Genomic DNA, 20218 nt, shown 5'->3' with positions numbered 1-20218 from the left:
GAAGTAAGAATAGTATTAACACAAAATGGTATGAAGAAGCGAGGCTTGGGCTGATTACTTTCTAGCCCAGACTGTAGATTCATGCAGTCTATCATGTCATGTGATTACACACACACGCAAAAAATAATAAAGGTAGATCAACTAAGCACATGTGGTTCAGTCAAAATACAAATTACAGAAAAGGAGAGGCAGCAGAACCATCACTTATTCTGGATGCTTTGCTTGAATGAAAGGGTTAAAATTGTCTGTATAACATGTTTGGTACTTGGAGGACAAAGCCAGTATATATTTGAAACACTTAAAAAAACAAAAACAAATAGAAAATATAGCTGCAAGCAGCAATGACGGATTCCTTCTCAAGATTAAGGACCATTTCAAAATGGACATGGTAGAGAAATGTATCCCACAGATACAACATTTCAATGCATTTGGATCAGTGGCAGATTTTGTAGTTTTCTGTCCTCTGCTCACGTGTTTCTGAGTGAGCATATACAGATAGCTAAACACAGTTCAGCTTGTCGAGAGGCTCGAATAAGCACTCTACAAACTGAAAAGAAATACAAAAACGCTTATTTAGCATACATTAGTCAGTGAATACAATTCAGTTTACAATGCAAGCTTTTAAGCAGTATGCACTACAGTGTACTTTGCCTCGAAGACAAACAGCTCCATCTAGTGGACGATAAAGTTATTGTTAAACATAATGTAACAGTATTCTTATTTTTTAAAATCATTGTTTTTTGAGAAATTAGGTTGCCATCACACATGGTAACATACTGTAGTGTCCTCTTTGTGTGTGTCACAGATCAAGTCCACAGGTTAATGTTCCATTGATTTATGCTCACAAGAAATAAGTGCTACAGTTGTCAATTTACCAATATGTAAATAGTTCAGCCGATTTTAATTTGATTCCTTACTGCTTATCACCCTATAGAAAGACATGTATCCCACAGATATGTACCACAGTTCAAGGGAATCAGACCCACGGTTCATGAGGAAAAGATTTTTGAAGTTTTGGAGAAATTGTCAATGTACTGGAAAATCCATCATGGCAGACATTATGGGTCCCAAAGGCTTTTTTGTTCCCCGTGCGAAATAAGGTATGTATACCAGTTTTCAGACATTTTGGACTTACGGGGCGGAGGGAAAATCATGTAGACTTTGGGCATGGCCTGTAGCGCCACCTATGGGCACACGTGGACCATTTGTGGTGTGGCAGTTACGCGTGGCCTGTAGTATCAATGTGCCAAATTTCAAAACTTTTTACCATTCAGAGCTTGAGTTATTGGGCACTTTAGGGAAATATATGTGTGTGTGTGTGTGTGTGTGTGTGTGTGTGTGTGTGTGTGTGTGTGTGTGTGTGTTACATAAGAAATGAATGTCAAAAGATTTTAAACTAAAACCTCAACAAATAGAATTTTGGCTTACATTTTAAAGTCAGAACCATGTTTTAACTTTCATTTAAAAAAAACAAAAACCATGAATGTGGGTTGAACAGAGGAGTTAAACAACGTCATATAATGAAATTTCAGTTTCGAAATGAATAACATGCAAATGTATTGCAAAGCCTGCAATATGAGCTTTTCCATAACTCAAGATAATGTTTCAAAAGTTTATGTATCGTACGCAGTATGGTGGTCAAAACATCCTCGTCTTTGCTTCCTGAAAAATGCACTTAAGATTAAGAGAAACTTTTCTAGCACTTTAATTGGAAATATTATTTCCAATGAAGCTATCCAATTTCCATTTTAAAAAAACAAACCTTTTAGTCCTGAGCTATAGTCATCGTTTTGGACGGAATAACCAAGATTTAGAAAATATTAGTTACATCTTATTGCATAAAGTCTAATATTTTTAAGATCGGCTGAGAAAGAACTGTATCCCATGTTTATATGTTTCTGTAAAGCTGCTTTGAGACAATGTCCATTGTAAAAAGCGCTACACAAATAAAATCGAATGGAATTGAATTGAACTGGAATCTGAGGCTATCTTGGGCACAGACTCACCCAAACTGGACAGTTGAAGATTAGAAGAAAAGAAAAAAAAAATCTTTTTCCAGTCTTCAGCTGTCCAGATTGGGTGAGTCTGTGCCCATGATAGCTTCAGATTGTTGTTCTTGGCTGACAGGAACCTGATGGAACCTGATGTGGCCTTCTGCTGTTGTAGCCCATCCATCTCAAGCTCTGATGTGTTGTGCATTCAGAGATGCTTTTCAGCTCACAACGGTTGTAAAGAATGATTAAATGAGTTACTATAGACTTCCTGTCCGCTCAGACCAGTCTGGTTATTCTCCTCTGATCTCCTTCGGCAACAAGTTGTTTCAGCCTGCAGACACACCACACATAAGATGTTTGTTTTTTGCACAAAAAAACAGACTGTTGTGTGTGAAAATGCCAGGGAATCAGTAGTTTCCGAAGAACTCAAATCAGCCCATCTTGTACCAACAACTATACCACGGTTAAGGTCACAGAGATCACATTTTTCCCCATTCTGATGTTTGATGTGAACATTAACTCAAACTCTTGACCTGTATCTACATGATTTTATACATTGTGCTGCTTCCACATGATTGGCTGATTGGATAGCTGCATAAATGAATGTGTTTCTAATAAAGTGGACGTGGACGGTGAGTGTATATTTACATATATTTATACACTGTTTATACACTCAACGACAAGCATTGTGTGCTCTGTGATCTTCAGACATACATTATTGGCTTGACAAGACACTTGGTTTGATCCTATCTCACTTTTAAGGACGTGATGAAACACTTTACTTATTCACAATAAATCACTGTGATTGTGAATTTATAGATTTGTAGATGGATAAATCTCTTCACGTGCTCCTAAAGGCAAACCCCATTTGGTACATTTCACCTCCCTGTCATCCAATCAATAAATGTTCATCCAACTGGAACTGTTCCAGACAACAGCTTGGAAGAATCAATAGATTGTTATCCAGTCATGTAATATAGCCTACATGGACAGAGTTTTTCCATATGTGTCTAATAGATAACTAGCTCATGGGGGAAAGTGTGTTCCCACAGTGAACACACACACACACATGCCTTTCTCTGACATAGTGTAGGCAGGTCAGGGTCACTTATAACACTGCCATATGTATTGTATGCTTTCAGGCAAGTTCTTCCAGTATGCTAGTATGCCACTATTGGATATGCATCATGTAGCTATGGATGCTAATGTGCAATATGTAAGATTGCTAGCTTTCTCTTTGATAACGTGCTCCAACTCACCTCATGTATTAGAGCCATCATAAAATGCTACTATGCCAGAATGCATCTGTACTACTATAGAAGTTTACAAAGTTAATAATTGTGCAAGTGGGCAGGTATTCAAGTGTGCTAGCATTAAAGGATTCAAGTATGTTTTGTATTCTATTATGCTACTATGCTAGTGAGCTGTTCTGCGACGCTGAATTCATACCCATTTAAGAGAATCGAATAAGAATCGAATGGTGTGAAAGTATGAAAGTCTGCTAGTATTCTGGAATGCAAATATTAAAGTATGTTAATATGCTAATACACTGCATGAAAAGCTATGCTAGTTTGCTCATATGCAAATGAGATCCATAGTCAAGCTGCAAATAATTATAGCTAAAGAAGGTAGTAATGTAAAATTGAATGCAGGATTTATATCCGGTTAAGCAGATTGTTAATTGGAGGAATTTAAAAGTGTGCAGGTATGATAATATACAATCATGATAGTGTGTAAGTGTGCAATTCTGTGTTGAATCTTAAAATTTCACTGAGGGGATCTGCCCTAATAAAGTTTTTTTTTTTTTGGGTTCGTAGCAGTGTTTTTAAAGTCTCTGTTGGTCTACAAGCCGTCACCCCATCATGAGGAGACATTCAGTGCATGAAATGTTCTGAAGCTAAAGCTGCTACAACTGGAAATGTGTGCACACACACTTCCTAAAAGCATCGAAGAACACCAAGGGATCCATGAGCCTACGACTGCGCCCACCACTCACATACTCTCTCCAGACAGAGCATGAGTCGTCGCTTGTGCTCTCAAGGCTAATACAAGAAAATCGATAAGTGTATGTGTTAACGTGGGACAAGAAGAGGCCCCCTATGGGCTACTTGATTGTGAATTACTTTAATGCTAGCATTCTTCCTGGGAATACGTGCAAATTTGCACTGTAGCACACTAACATACTAGCATACATATTTGCATACCAACATACTTTATGTACCAGTCAAATTTTCCAATGAGGTCTTTAGCTCTTTACTGTTATTTAAATGAGTGCAGACACAAAACTCGTTCATTATTGTACACCAGCGTACTTGCATAGGTCCACACGTACAAAATACATATTAGTGTACAAGTATTCTAATAAATATATATATATATAAAAAAAAGATCATGCATGCTAATAGGGTAATTTGAAAATATGCATAACATACTTTCCCCCACACTATACAAGTATGCTAGGAAGTATGGTGTAAGTAAGTGTGCTACTATGGAAAGAGGATAGGAGGCAAGTATGAAAGTATGGTAATATGCTAGATTGAAAGTATGGCATACACAGATACATACATAATTGTATACTATCCTATTTGCAGAATAGCACACTTACCGCATACTTGAATATTTGCATACTAGGATACTTGATCACTATGTAGCATACGTAAATATGTGCACACGCGTGTTCAACTTACGCTTGCAAACGAATCTCTAGGCATACAAGTATGCACATATTTTAGTATGCAAAGCTAGCATACTTGTATGAGCAGTATGCAGCTAGTATGCAGTGTAGATTTAATGCTGAATGTGTATATGTCGGTGCACTTGCAAAGGAATCTAAAGCTACACAAGACTGCCATTGAAGCTTCAAGCTTTGGGTCCATCATAAAAAAAATAAAAAAAACCTGTATCCATAAATAAAATTGTTTTAAGCATATTTATAAAAATCTATATGTGCTGGTCTGTGACTAGTTATAAGACTACATTTATTGTATGATACATTCTGTAGCTCACACTTTACAATTCAACCTGTTCATGTATAGCCAATAAACACAAGCAGGACTAATGGTAGAGATCTAGCTCCATCTAGTGGTAGAACAGATTCGATCACACATCTGTGCGCTCGTTTACAGAGTAATGATATATAAGATACATTTACAGAGACCAATAGATGGGTCTAAATGTCATTAAACTGTGCAGTAGGTTATACAAGAAACTCTTACACTATAAAGAACCGCTATGACCAATGAAAATTATTAGCCTATAGAAAGAAATCGTTTTAGAAATGAAATTGACATATTGTGATCAAAAATATTGAACCCCATTCATGGTATTGACTTACCATGTTAATAAGGTTAATATGGCTTTTTACAGGTTTAGCACTCATTACAGTGTATGTAAAAGAAGACGCCTTTATTTGTCACATATACATTACAGGACAGTAAAATTCTTTGCACTGACTAGGAAAGACTGGACCTTTCAAAAACCAAGGATTAAAAAATTATACATTTAAATGCGTGCAGTGAATCAACTATTCCTTTTCCCAACAAACAAGTCATTTTTAGCAAATCAGCATAAATCTTCATTTCCAAAGTCAACATTCAACCAGTCAGACAGCCAATCAGCTTGCACTAGACAATGACAAAGTTGATAGAGCGCTCATTCCCTGAAAACAGAAGCACTTTGTGTTAGTCATGCTCCCAAATGTAGTAGCCTTTGCCTACAAAGATGATGTTGTTTGCAACAACGAAAGGGTTGAACACTGTTGTTCTTGAAAGAAAGTGATGAACACTTTAATTTTAAATTTGCTATACTAATTATTACTGTGGCTTTCAGTTTTATAAGCACATTATGAAAGTTTATGAATTGTTTAGGACTTGAAACTTAAAGCTAAGGACTTACCAGTCTTGACTTGTACCTTGACTTGGACTTACCAGTCTTGACTTGTAACTTGACTTGGACTTACCAGTCTTGACTTGGGATTTGACTTGGATTTATCAGTCTTGACTTATAACTTGACTTGGACTTACCAGTCTTGACGGGATTTGACTTGGATTTATCAGTCTTGACTTGTAACTTGACTTGCACTTACCAGTCTTGACGGGATTTGACTTGGATTTATCAGTCTTGACTTGTAACTTGACTTGGACTTACCAGTCTTGACTTGGGATTTGACTTGGATTTATCAATCTTGACTTATAACTTGACTTGGACTTACCAGTCTTGACTTGTAACTTGACTTGGACTTACCAGTCTTGACTTGTAACTTGACTTGGACTTACCAGTCTTGACTTGGGATTTGACTTGGATTTATCAGTCTTGACTTGTAACTTGACTTGCACTTACCAGTCTTGATGGGATTTGACTTGGATTTATCAGTTTTGACTTGTAACTTGACTTGCACTTACCAGTCTTGACGGGATTTGACTTGGATTTATCAGTCTTGACTTGTAACTTGACTTGCACTTACCAGTCTTGATGGGATTTGACTTGGATTTATCAGTTTTGACTTGTAACTTGACTTGCACTTACCAGTCTTGACGGGATTTGACTTGGATTTATCAGTCTTGACTTGTAACTTGACTTGCACTTACCAGTCTTGATGGGATTTGACTTGGATTTATCAGTTTTGACTTGTAACTTGACTTGGACTTACCAGTCTTGACGGGATTTGACTTGGATTTATCAGTCTTGACTTGTAACTTGACTTGGACTTACCAGTCTTGACTTGGGATTTGACTTGGATTTATCAATCTTGACTTATAACTTGTCCTGCATTTATCAGTCTTGACGGGGGGGGGGGGGGGGGGGGGGTTGTCTATGGAGGAGGCAGTTCCCATCTATCTGGAAATTTAGGCGGCGTCCACAAAAAGACTGAGGTCCTGTCCTGGACTCGGGGCGGATACAGGTCTCCATGGACAGCAGGTCTGATCATGACAAACGGCTGCACACCATCGACTAATCCAGGAGGGATGGGAATCAGCATAGCGTAAAGAGTTGGTTTAGGCTTGGGTGGCTTCATATGTGATTTGTTCCTCAGAGGCGAGGCAGGTGCATCAGGAATATAGGATGCAGAGCGGCATGATAAAAGAGTCACGAGCACCTGTGGAGGGCCTCACTTTCTTTCTCCCCTGCGGTTACGAGGCACCCTGTGGGGAACGCACGTGTAGAAGAGGTCCCTGAGATTACACAAATTACACAGCATCAGAACGATCGCTGTTAGGATGAAGACTAAAGTAAGGAAGGCGACGATGCTGTGTATGTCCCCGAGGCCCTCTGTCTGTATTTTGGGCTGGAAATTCTCGTAGAGATCATGCTGAACGACTGAAGCAGGCGGAACAGGAGTCATAACGTTTCTTCTGTGAAGTTCACCTGTGCAGCAAGAAAACTCGCAGAGTAGATCCATCGATTGTCTCTGACTTCAAAGAACACGTCCTGTCTGCCTTTTCACCTTCTGTGACGTAACAGCACCTGCACTCTCCGCACGATGTACGTTCATCGCTGGTCACGTGATCGCGTTCTTTCATGTATTGTCCTCCCCCACACTTGACCATCACACCCATATCTGTGCGCCTTTCCCAAACTGTCGCTAGAAAGTTTGGCATATACACTCACTGTCCACTTTATTAGGAACACCTGTACATTCATGCAGCTGTCTAATCAGCCAATCATGTAGTAGCAGTACAATGCAAAAAATCTAAAGTCAGTGACCGGGTGAGGAGAGTATTAATCAGAGAGGCAACCAAGAGGCCAAGGGTAACTCTAAAGAACCTGGAGAGATCCACAGTTTGGATGGGGGAAGCTGTTCACAGGACAACCAAAGCCTGGACACTCCACAAAGCTGGGAAATAAGCAAGATGGAGAGAGGTAAATAAAGTGCCTTCTCCAGTCTGCAAGAGATTTGACAGAGGCAGAAGTTCACACTGAACAACAACATTAAGCATACTGCTAAAGCTACGCTGAAGTGGTTCAAAACCAAGAACGTGAATGTGTGCAAATGGCCCAGTCAAAGCCGAGCCAAAGCCAATTTGAATGAGAGCCTGTGGCAAGACTTCCAAAATAGATAGACATGTACTAGAAGACCCACTGCTTTAATTTAAGCCAAAGGTGGTTCTACTAAGTATTGACCTACGGCGTGAATACTTATGCAACCAACAAATATCTGCTTTTTAAAAAAAAGATTAACCCTAGAGTCAAAATATCATACAGTAACATCTAAATTAAATGGTGAAAATGCCAAATTACATTTGTTTCAATATCAGACCACAACACTACAAAATGTGGGAAAGTTCAAAGGGGGTGAATACTTATGCACGACGCCGTTTACTGATGCTATTCTCAGTAAAACTACTCAGTAGTCTGATGAATGCTGAGTTGATGGTTTTGGTAATATTTCTACTCGAAATAGTGAATTGAGAGAGAAAAATAAGACCTGTGAGATAATGAGGAAGAGCAAGGCGTTAAATTAGTTATACTGATCTGGAGAAGAGACGGATATAAATACAAAAAGGAACAGATGAAGTGTGTAGGAGAGCCACTGGCTGTTAATGAAAGAGGCCTAACCATGGGTTCTCTCTTTCAGGGTTTATGGACAACAATACAAATACATGCACGAGTTACTATCATTTGGAGGACCTTTCATATTAAAGCAACTAATTCATGATATGCTACAACTGAATCTAACTATAACCTTAACCTCTGTAACCAAACAGAAAGCATTAGCATTAGCATTTTTTAAAAAAACAAATATATAAGCCACATTATCACAGTATCATGGTTATGTTACCTTGTATTTAATTTATGTACATCTTGTGTGTGTAAAAAAGTGGGCGTTTGAACAAGCCTGTAAAATGCAAGTTCATTTCTGTTCTCACTTACACCGGTGGATCTCAACCCGGGGGACAGGAAGAGATCGGAAGGCGGCGCAAATTGTTTTCAAGAAAAAAATCATTTGGGTACTCGGTGTATTTTATTGCTTTTCAGATAGAATGTGCATAAATGAAAAACCCTGCATTCCCTCGCCCTCTGTATTTAATACTTGCTGCGGAGAGGCGGAGCTTAACCTGCTTTTTATCTAGCTGTCAGTGCAGACAGTGTTGCCAACTTAGCAACTTTTCAGACCCCTTAAGCGACCTTTTTTTTTTTTACGAAAAATCTAGTGACTTTTTGGACAAACCTTAGCAACTTTCCAAATGTCATCAGTACTGTCCTGCAAGCGCGAGGTCCTGCTTTCCCACTGCACTCACACCTCTCTCTGCGTCTGCTCTGTACAGTGAGGAGCTGAGAGCCGGAGATTTAACGATGTCATGGATAACGAGACGCGCCCTTCGTCCCAATTTACATCATTCTTATGCAAATGTTTTTAGACCGCAAGACGAAAGTAATGCAACATGTTTTACATGTAAAATAGCACAAGTTATTACAGTCCAGTTCTCTTGATCAAAGTAATTCAAACACAGATTAAAGAGTAGGTTATATATAGATAGATTTTATATAGAATAGATCATCATTATACCTGGTCTCCTCCAATAGGGGGGGGGGGGGGGGGGCACATGATAGGGGGGTGTAGTTACAAAAGGTTGAGAAGCTCTGGTGTAAATAAAGAAACAACAATGACATATCAGAGCAGGGAAAAGGAAATGAGCTCTCACCTGGTGGGGAAACAAAGGAAATGTAACTTTCTTCAAGCCGATCGCTCACAAACTGATAATTAAGCTTAAAATAAGACAGGCGAGCAGGTGAGCACCACTAATTTGCTAGCTGGAGTCTCTGGAGAAGTAAACGCATGTGTGTTGTGTGTGTCTGCAAAGCCGATTACAATTCCCCTTACACCAAGTCTCATTAGTCAGTACCTCTCACCGGAGACTTTAAATATCAAGAACGATATCTGAGATCACTTGATGTCTTATTACACTAAATGAGACATATATATATATATATATATATATATATATATATATATATATATATATATATATATATATATATATATATATATATATATATAGACGACACCGCTGTTGGACTTATTCCATCATTTAATCACCATCATGATATTTGGCTTCCTCTTTTAATTAAACCTAATTGGCTGTGATCTTAGTGATGAGCTTTGGCAAGATAATGGGACAAAGTTAATGGGACAGTATTAGGTATCACTGTTCATTAGCTGTGATATATTAAGTCCTATTTATATTGTTTAACTGTTTCCTCACTGCAGTGGTGGTATTTATGTATTTATTTATGTATTTATCTGCCTGTTTGTTAGTTTGCTTTATTCATTCACTTGTTTGTTTGTTTTTTGTTTGATTGATTGTTTTTATTTGTTCCTAAATTTTAGAGAATAATTATGGTAAATAATTGTGACTTCAGTATACGGGAGAAAAATTGTGACTAATCATTGTAGCATGTTTTTCATTCAGCCCTTTCAAATGCTTATTATTATTATTATTATTATTATTATTATTATTATTATTATTCATAGTAAAGAGCAATTTATACCCTAGACTTTCTTTACCTGTACACACTGTGAAATATTTACTGTACTTATACGTATATGTACGTATTTACAATGCTTACTTCAGTGTTAAAGCTGTACATAATGTGCACGTGCTATACATACTGTAAAATAAAAATCCAGTAGGAAGCCTTTAATGCATTTTTGTCTGTTTGGTCTCTGCTTGTTATAATGTCTGTGTCACTGTGAGCTAATTCCTCGCCATTATTATTAATGGAAAAGTGCTACCAGCCATATTTACATTTACTCATTTAGCAGATGCTCTTCTCCAGAACGGCTTACTAACCCGGTAGAAAACAGATGGCACAATGATACGAGTACACCCGAGGAGGACCAAACCTAGGTTTACCAAGCGCCATACTAGCTGAGGAATGTTCATCAGTAATGTCAGCAATAGCTACGTGCCATACGTAATGTTTCACAATTAATAAGTATAATAGATCTGTGGCATGCAAGTATGAGCGTAATTTATGGCTGATTGGTATTCGTCAACAGACACAAGTTACTACAAAGAAGATCAGCGCTACCGAATGTTAGGTTTGAAGTCAGGTTACAATTTTTAGTTTGGCCTTGAAAACATGTAGGATTTCAGTATTTACCTTTACGCTAGTCAAACCTGGCATTAACGAAGAAAACAGTCTAACTTTATTTAATAAAACCACTTGTGGTTAGCAAATTAGTGAAGCATACCTCGACATGCTTTTTCAAGTTAGAGTCATTGCTTACTCCTGCATATTGAACCATTTTACTGAGTGCCAGAAGCTCTCATCCTCAAATTCGACGCTGTAGTCGAGAGGATTATCCAAATTCAAACCCACACAGATAGCTGCAGTACATTGTGTAGCATCAGAAGGTCACAGCACATGACGAATTGGCACAATTCTTGATATTTTTTTCCTACATTCTATTCATACATACCCTGATGAGTCATAACATTAAAACCACCTGACTAATATTGTGTCGCTCCCCCTTGTGCCACCAAAACAGCTCTGCGCCATCGAGATATGGACTCCTCAAGACCTCTGAAGGTGTGCTGTGCTATCTGGCACCAAGACGTTAGCAGCAGATCTTTTAAGTCCCGTAAGTGCGAGGTGGGGCCTCCATGGATCAGACTTGTTTGTCCAGTACATTCTACAGATGCTCGATCAGATTGAGATCTGGGGAATTTGGAAGCCAAGTCAACACCTTGAACTCTTTTTCATGTTCCTCAAACCGTTCCTGAACAGTTTTTGCACTCTGACCGGTCTGTGCTTATGCAGCACGCTGTAATGTGTGTTCTGACACCTTTCTATCATAGCCAGCATTAACATTTTCAGCGATTTCTGTGGGATCCGACCAAACGGCCTAGTCATTGCTCCTCAGGTACATCAATGAACCTTGGGCACCCATGATCCTGTCGCGGGTTCGCTGAATCACTTTTGGTAGGTACTAACTACTGTATACCGGGAACACCCCACAAGATCTGCTCAGCTATGACTGAGCGTCAATTCTGCCTCCATAAAAGACAATGATGATTCATGACGGTCAGGTCAAAATTTATCCAACGTGGTTAGAGCTGCTTACAGTAGCTTCAAATAAAGAAGCACGCCAAATAAAACCACATCTGATCGACCACCAGGAGCAGAGCCAGAGTGCTTCAATTCAGCGGCTTGTCATGAAATATAAAAACCCTCTGTATCTACCTGTGGACAGCAGTGCAGAAATATCAGCGAGCACTTCATAAAACCTTGAAGAGCAGCCTGGCTCCCAGCAGGGCGTCTGATCTATTATGCGTGTCTGACCTAACCTCTCTAATGCCGATTTTCACATCTTTTCTCAGCATGCATTGTTAAAAGGAGTGGAAAGTGAGTGACAAAAAAAGGTGCCTTTAAAAGGAGGCAGTGCCTGATTTCAAACATGGTGCACATTAAAGGGATATTTCTCCTACAGGTATTACTGTAGCTAACAACGAGGGGACGCGTTAGCATGGCGTTGTTATCATTCAAACTTCTATTCAAACGACAAATCTTAACATTCTTTTCAGAATATTATCCTTCAACATGGTGAGGTAACATTTTGTCTAAACGCTCTCAGGATTGTAAAATCATAGCTGTAGGAATGTTCGCAAAACCTGGAATGTTGTGTGAGCAAACGTTTATTACCTCCCACATATTCAGGACACTGAAGGTCAGTAATTGCGCAACATTACAATCGAATTTTCATAGACTAGGAAGATCTGCTCACGTTCACTGGGTGTCATTTATAGATCTTTCAGTCAAATAGTTCGTGAATGTTTTCACAGGTTAAACCAAACTAAAACGTTCCACCAGATTTACGAAAGGTGCGGTTTTAGGCTTTTCTTCATCCTCATGTGTGTATGTTGATAAAAGCCATTCACCCTAAAATTCCAAATTTGCCCGTAAATTCCAAAGCATGTTCACGGCACGGCTTATTTGCATTTAGTGACGCCCACAAATCTCCATAAAAGGCAAAGCTCAACAGAGAGCTGAAAACAACAAAATGGCAACTAAACGGCGAAAGAGCGTCTCCAAAACACGACGCGTGCTAAATCTTCCAGTAATGCAGCTCAGCTACTACATGCGAACTCTTCTTTTTATGGAACATCTGTCACAACAGGTTTACAGTTGTAAACAACAGCTTTAGCTAAAAGAACGTCAATACAAACATAAATGCGAGCTTTTCTTTAACTGGGAATGTTGTGTGTTGAGCAGCTATTATTACCGCCCACATGTTCAGAAAATTGAACGATATTTATGAAACATTACAGCCTAATTCTCACAGATTATAAATATCTGACACCGTTCATTGTTAGCACAGGGTGGATGTATTTTAAACCACCCAGAGATAAACACACTTTCTTGGCTATCAGTCCTGTGGTAGTTGATCTCATCTAGCCAACCAGAGCAGGTCGTTTGTTTCTGCCTGGAAGGATTTTTGATATTGTGCCGTGTTATTTCCACTTGAATCTCTTGTGTCTCGACGGCTTAGATTCACATGAATACAAATGAGGCTGTGGGACACGATGTCACGAAACCTCTCAGAACATATATGAAACCTTTCGGTAGGATGAGCTGATTGTTCATGTGGAACTGTATAAATTGACATGGCTTATTATGTGTGAGTGTGTGACAGAGAGTGTTGTTTTGTAATAGAATTTCACAGCAAGCACAAGACCAACCACTGAACCACTTAACCAACATGGCATAATATTACATATTATACCACAACGCCGTTGGTTTTTCAAATCTGATTGGTCAGAAAGTGTTAATTTTGCAACTGATCTGACCAACTGATATTAATGTGCATGATCGATTACCCCATGCCCCAAAATTAGCCCCACCTACCAACCATGACCCAACCAGCTCTCTTCTATCATACAACAGCCACCAACTGGGAAGGATGAAGGTTAAAACATGCACCCTCCGAGACACTTGAAGTCCCTCAACTGCATTTTGGACACAGCGCAGCGAAACACACTCGGAAGAATGCGCTATCCTCCCTCTTCCACATACATGAACTCACGTCTCTGATTGGCTAGTGTCGCTGTGATTGGCAGGAGAGAGACTCGGGCGGCATGGTCAATTTTTGCTCTCTTAGAATCCCGGCCACGCAATTTATTGTTATTTAACAAACATGTTTAATTGTTGATATGGGGATTCAATTCAATTCAATTCAATTCAATTCAATTCAATTGTATTTGTATAGCGCTTTTTACAATAGACATTGTCTCAAAGCAGCTTTACAGAAATATCAACACGGTATACAGATATTAAAGGTGTGAATTTATCCCAACTGAGCAAGCCACCGAGTGGCGACGGTGGAGAGGAAAAACTCCCTAAGATGTTTTAAGAGGAAGAAACCTTGAGAGGAACCGACTCAGAAGGGAACCCATCCTCATCTGGGTAACAACAGTTAGTGTGAAAAAGTTCATTATGGATTTATATGAAGTCTGTATGGCGTTAGGAGCAGCCGTAGTCCCAGCAGTCTGGAATTAGAGAAGATTTGAGCTCCATCCAGAGGCAGAAAGGATCTGGATCTCTAGTATCTCCATAAATTCGTGTGGGGCTCGGCGAAAGGAGAGAGGGAGAGAAAAAGATAATTATGACTGCGAAGTAGTAGAACAGAATCTAGTCAGGGTAGGCTTGAGTAAACAAATACGTTTTAAGCCTAGACTTAAACACTGAGACTGTGTCTGAGTCCCGAACACTAATAGGAAGACTGTTCCATAACTGTGGGGCTCTATAAGAGAAAGCTCTTCCCCCTGCTGTAGCCTTCACTATTCGAGGTACCGTCAAAGATGTTTTCTGTAAGGAGATGCTCACTGAAGAAGTCTCCAGTTTCAGTGCTTTGTAACAGTCAGTACGTTTCCCAACATGGAAAGTCTTCAGGATAGAGGATATTGCGCTTTGTTTTCTCGGTTACATGACAAGCTGATAACTTCGAGAGAGAAATAAAAAGAGAGGCTTATGAGAAAAACGACTGTTTATAGTTACAGTAATGTAAGTGATAAGAGGAACAAACACGTGGATGTAAATGTATAAATGTATAAAAACATGACGAGTCATTCATTAATAAATTACAAACTGTAATCTTTGATAAACCGCTGTGGTATAAGAACAATGAGCAGCCCATACAGGATTTCACTTTACCATACAGGAGGTTTTTTTGGGGATTGTTGTGAGCAAAAATACTCGATTTTGAAGTTTTTTTTTCTTCAAAGTTTGAAATGCAACTTGCAGAGTTTTTGGCGCTTTATTTGAGGAAAACTCCTTCAATTGACGAAACTGCAGGTTCACGAAATTGTTTTGCACAGTGATGTTTGTTGGTAAACGAGACCTTTTAGCTGTCCTCATGGTCAACACACGTGAATTGAAGAGGCTTTGGCTGAATGCGCTTTGTGATGACATCACGTGTGTCATGGCTTAAATCTGCAGAAAATTACAAGCCCCTCTGAATATTGTTCAGTTTGCTTGATTTCGTGTTCATTTCCGCGATCTCAACATCGCTCAATCCTGGAGGGACTGAATAAAACTTTTCAGCATGTGCAGCTATTGGAAAAGGAACAACTTGGTGGTGGTAACAGTAATTCAGCATTGGCAAGAAAAGTGCCACAAAAATGGTAGAAAATGTGAATTTTCAGGTCAGTTGTAATTATGTTTTGGCCCATGAAATATGGCTGGAATATGTGTATATCTTACAGCCTCAACTTTTGCCCTCGTCCCAAGATCCAACAAAAAAACAAACAAACCCTAATTGCTCAGAACAATCCTGGGATTCACAGCCAAAACTGGAAGCGCTTAAATACACTTAAGACAAATCACCAGCAGAACTGTTTTTTCCCCCCTTCCTTTTACAGTACTGTCCCATAATAAGTGAAAATATTCACTTACAGCATTGTACATTTTATAGTTGCAAAATCTTGGCTCGTGTGCTAAGGCAAAGTCACAATTGCAATACAGAGGCCAGACTGTCAGGGACTGTCAGCATCCAGAGGACACAAATGTCTCCTCTTCTTCCTGTGCTCTTTTCTTCCATTACAATGCTTACGTAAGATTGCTGTGGTCAGTGTGGGTTTGTTAACAAGTCAGAGGCATTAGCACTTTCACTCTGAGGCACTGGATTCATTCCCATCCTCACAAGTAGGCGTAACAGAAACTTTTGGATACAACTGAGAGCTTCGCCTGAAAACCAGGAATTTAACCAAAGATTAGCAAACAGCCAGTATGTACATTTGTAGCAATTTGCACAACTCATTCATATTTACAGTACACTATATGCACAATGTCGAAGGTTAAGGTTATGTCCTGGTGCAGAATTCAATCCAACCACATCACCCTTGCGCATTCAATCTTGCATGAATTCCTCATGAGATCAGGTTGTGTATAGCTTAAACTGGGACAGCAGTTTGTTTCTTTTGAGCATTCTGGAGATAGAGAAGAGTAACGTCAAAACATCAGCACTGTGCTGGATGCAGCTGAGCTTTTTTCTCATATTGTTAGCAGGGATTAGTTGGCTGAATAATACTAAATTACTCTACGAGAAACATCAGTTCTGGTTGTCCAAGATGGCGGTCTCATTTACAGCTACACTGTGAGGTTAAGCACAAGTTTATAGATTAGTAACTCTGCATGAAATAAGTGGAAGCTATTTTGGTACGGATGTTTACAGACAAGATTTGGGGGAATTCCTTTGCTCACCTAGCTCCAGTGTACAATTATTTTTTTTTAAGGCAACCCTTTTATGCTGTATAAAAATGCATAATTTTGTTTTAGAGGTCTTTTAGGGGTTCACATGCATTACATCCAAGGTCAAAAAACACTTTAATTTTCTCATAATTTACATTGTAGCCTCACCTCTGCTTTGATTGGTCAGATGTCCCGGTCTGTTGTGATTGGTCTACCGCTTACAGCGCATGTCAGAAAGGAAACGCCCATTACCACATCTAAATTTTAGCTCAGTAGCAATGTCATCGGTTTTACTCGGAGCCCCAGTCCGATAGTGCTACATCGGAAGATCAACCCGAACCACCATCGCGAGCACAATGAGAACAGGACGTTTCTCAGTGGTACGTTTATATGTACTTTGACAATGTGAGTAGAGGCTAACCGCTAACAGGCTAACAGCTGTGCACTGGCTGTACACATATACAACACAAAACTATGCATTTGGAACACTCGGTACACAAATTAATGAATCATACTTACAGGTTGTGATCCAAAGGCGCAAGATGGTCCGAATAAAGTGTGTACGGCCCCATCTTTAATGAATAATCGTTTCGCAAATCTCATGTTGAGATGTTCAGCTAGATTTGAGAAGTAGTCGTCAGTGAAATGATGGGAACACAAACAAAGGTCGGAGTTGAACTGCTGTGGTATCGTTTTAAAATGAATTCTAATCACTGACGCTTTACATCTTCATCCTTTGGGAGTCCATGCAAAGTGGTTTTGCTTTTAGAAAACAACGTTTTCTAGACATGAACCTAACTCTTTCAGGACGCAAGTAGTGTAATGTTTGAGGGCGGGTCAAAGAACACGTTGTTCGCGAGCAGCCGATGAAGACCAGAGGCGGGTTTTTTTGTTACAGACCTACGCAGGTTAGTACAGGAAGTCGGTCTGGAATTACTGACGACTCGTTTCAGCTGTTCAGAATCGGTTCTTTCTTTTGGGAGTCAATAACCCCATTTGCGCTTAGATTTATGAAACTTTGCAGACTTATATTCACAAACAGCTATAACACTCTACATGAAAGATAATATCTGAGAAAACATAATAGGGCCGCTTTGATTATTTTGACATGATCCGTCAGGCAATGATTAACTCCACCCAATGACTTGCATGTCAAAATTTAGAATTAAGATCTGATTTTCAGCTATGCAAGAGGTTGTTTTTTTTTTGTTTTTTTTTAGTTTAAGCTTCAATATCAATATGTTGGTCTATTTTCACTTTTCCTACATTACCCACAATTCTGTTCAACTGCCTGTTGATAGTGCTGCCAATGAGAAGTCTTTGATGCGGCAGCACTTTAGTATTTTATTCGGATTCTCCCTCCTCATTAGTACGCTCAGACAGATCATCTTCCAAAGATTTACCTTTCATAATAATACTGCCGTATTCAATCAGCACCATTGCACTCATCATCTCGTAGGTTGCCATAGCTGAGCTGAAGCATTGCACTCTGGCACTTTGAGTCTAACTTTTTGTTGTCTCCACTACTTCTACATTGGATTTCTCATTAATATGACATTAAATGTCAGTAGAAAATGGTGAGTGAGAAAGGAAGTTCTTTAATTGTTTGCAGCTAACTGCAAAATCTGTCTCCCGGTGACATCAGCGCAGAACACAACCACTAACTTCTCACAGGAATAATGAAAATACAACAGCAACCAACATATTACCTCACATCACAAACATTTTCATATAAATATGTATTTATATCTTATACCGGATGGAGATCCTCCCAAAAAACGATGGTGGGTGCAAGTCATTAATGGGTATTATTTGAAGCACCCATATTATTATCCATGCGTGGAAGTGTGAAAATCACCAGAAGCATTGCTGGCTACTCGTTCTATATAGAGAATATTCAGCAGAGAATAATGTGACAGGTTACATAAAGTACGTTTTCCCCCTTGAGCAAATTAGTTACTTTCCAGTAGGAGATAAGCGGAACATTTAGTCCTCTTAAAAAAATTCCCATCGCTCCCTTGTCCTGATTTGCTCATACATATGCCTGAGTACAGCTCTAGGATCTGATACTCTCCTCTCTGTAATGAAACACTCAATCACGAACTTTTAAACAACAGCGTAACAACAGCGTAACAACAGTTCAGCTGAGAAACAAACTCTTTCTCGTTGTTTCCCCCATAATTGAGGGCCATAAAAAGAAATGGCCCAATACAGTTCACGAGCTGTGAACATGAAAGAAGGAAGCTCCATGCTCAGGCTATTTTTAGAGTGAGTTCACTGGGTTTGCTGGTGGGCAATGTGAAGTGCAGCAGCAGAACTGATAAGCTACTTAGTGCAGCATATCAACGAAGGACAGTCTTTAGCAGTCTAAATTACCAACCATTAATCTGAATGAAGATCTACATATACTATATGGCCAAAGGTTTTTGGACACTTTGACCATTTCACTCATATGTTCTTGTTGAACATATTTTTCCAGATGTAGTCCTTTGCTGTTATAATAACCACCAATCATCTGGGAAGGCTTTCTACTAGATCATAGTATGCTTAGTAGGCTTTCTACTAGATCCACTCTTCTGCGAAGGCTTTCTTCTAGCTCTACTAGAGCATAACTGTGGGGATTTGTGCTCATTAAGCTATTAGAGCATTACTGAAGTCAGACACTGATGTCAGCTGAGGAGGTCTGGGGTTCAGTCGGTGTTCCAGTTCATCCCAAAGCTATTCAGTGGGGTTGAGGTCAGGGCTCTGTGCAGGTCACTCGAGTTCTTCCACTCCAACCTTGACAAACCATGTCTTCATGGGGTTTGCTTTGTGCACAGGGGCTTCGTCATGCTGGAACATGTTTGGGCCTCTTAGCTCTAGTGAAGGTAAATTGTTACGCTACAGCATACAAAGACATTCTATACAATTGTGTGCTTCCAGCTTTGTGGTAAAAGTTTAGGGAAGAACCAAATATGGGCGTGATGATCAGGTGTCCACAAAACTTTGGTCATATAGTGTACTTCCTCTGAATTTCAATCAGAATTCTAATCTACACCTGATATACAGTAACTCTTCATACAGCTTTGATAAAGTGAGTTAGATGTGTGTTATAACAAAGTTCTGCTGGTTCGTAGATCTCCAAGAGGAAGAAGCTCGTCAGATAGACTGCATAGCAAAATCTCCAGCGTTTAACAAACTTGTAAGTCATACGAGTAACAAGTGATCACTGTAACAACAAATTCCACACTACGTATTTTACTGTGTCCAAGTATAGCCTGTCCAAATTAAAGTCCAAATAATATCCTGCTGGTGACATTTAGTGAACGAATAACGATTGTCGTGGAAATTAGACAACACTTGCAGACTCGTCCTCTGAAGGTAAAAAGGTTTATTACAGAAAGATGGTTAATACAGGATAGAATAAAGCAGGATAGAATAATGAGATCGCTCTGAAGCGCTTGTGCTGAACCACTACTATATATATGAAACGCACAGCATGACATAATTCTGTGTACCGATAAGAAGCAGTTTGAGGCAGTTCAAACAGGCTT

Source organism: Ictalurus punctatus, chromosome 26, assembly GCF_001660625.3.
Source record: "Ictalurus punctatus breed USDA103 chromosome 26, Coco_2.0, whole genome shotgun sequence".
Classification (NCBI taxonomy): domain Eukaryota; kingdom Metazoa; phylum Chordata; class Actinopteri; order Siluriformes; family Ictaluridae; genus Ictalurus; species Ictalurus punctatus.
Note: the sequence above shows the minus strand (reverse complement) of the source record.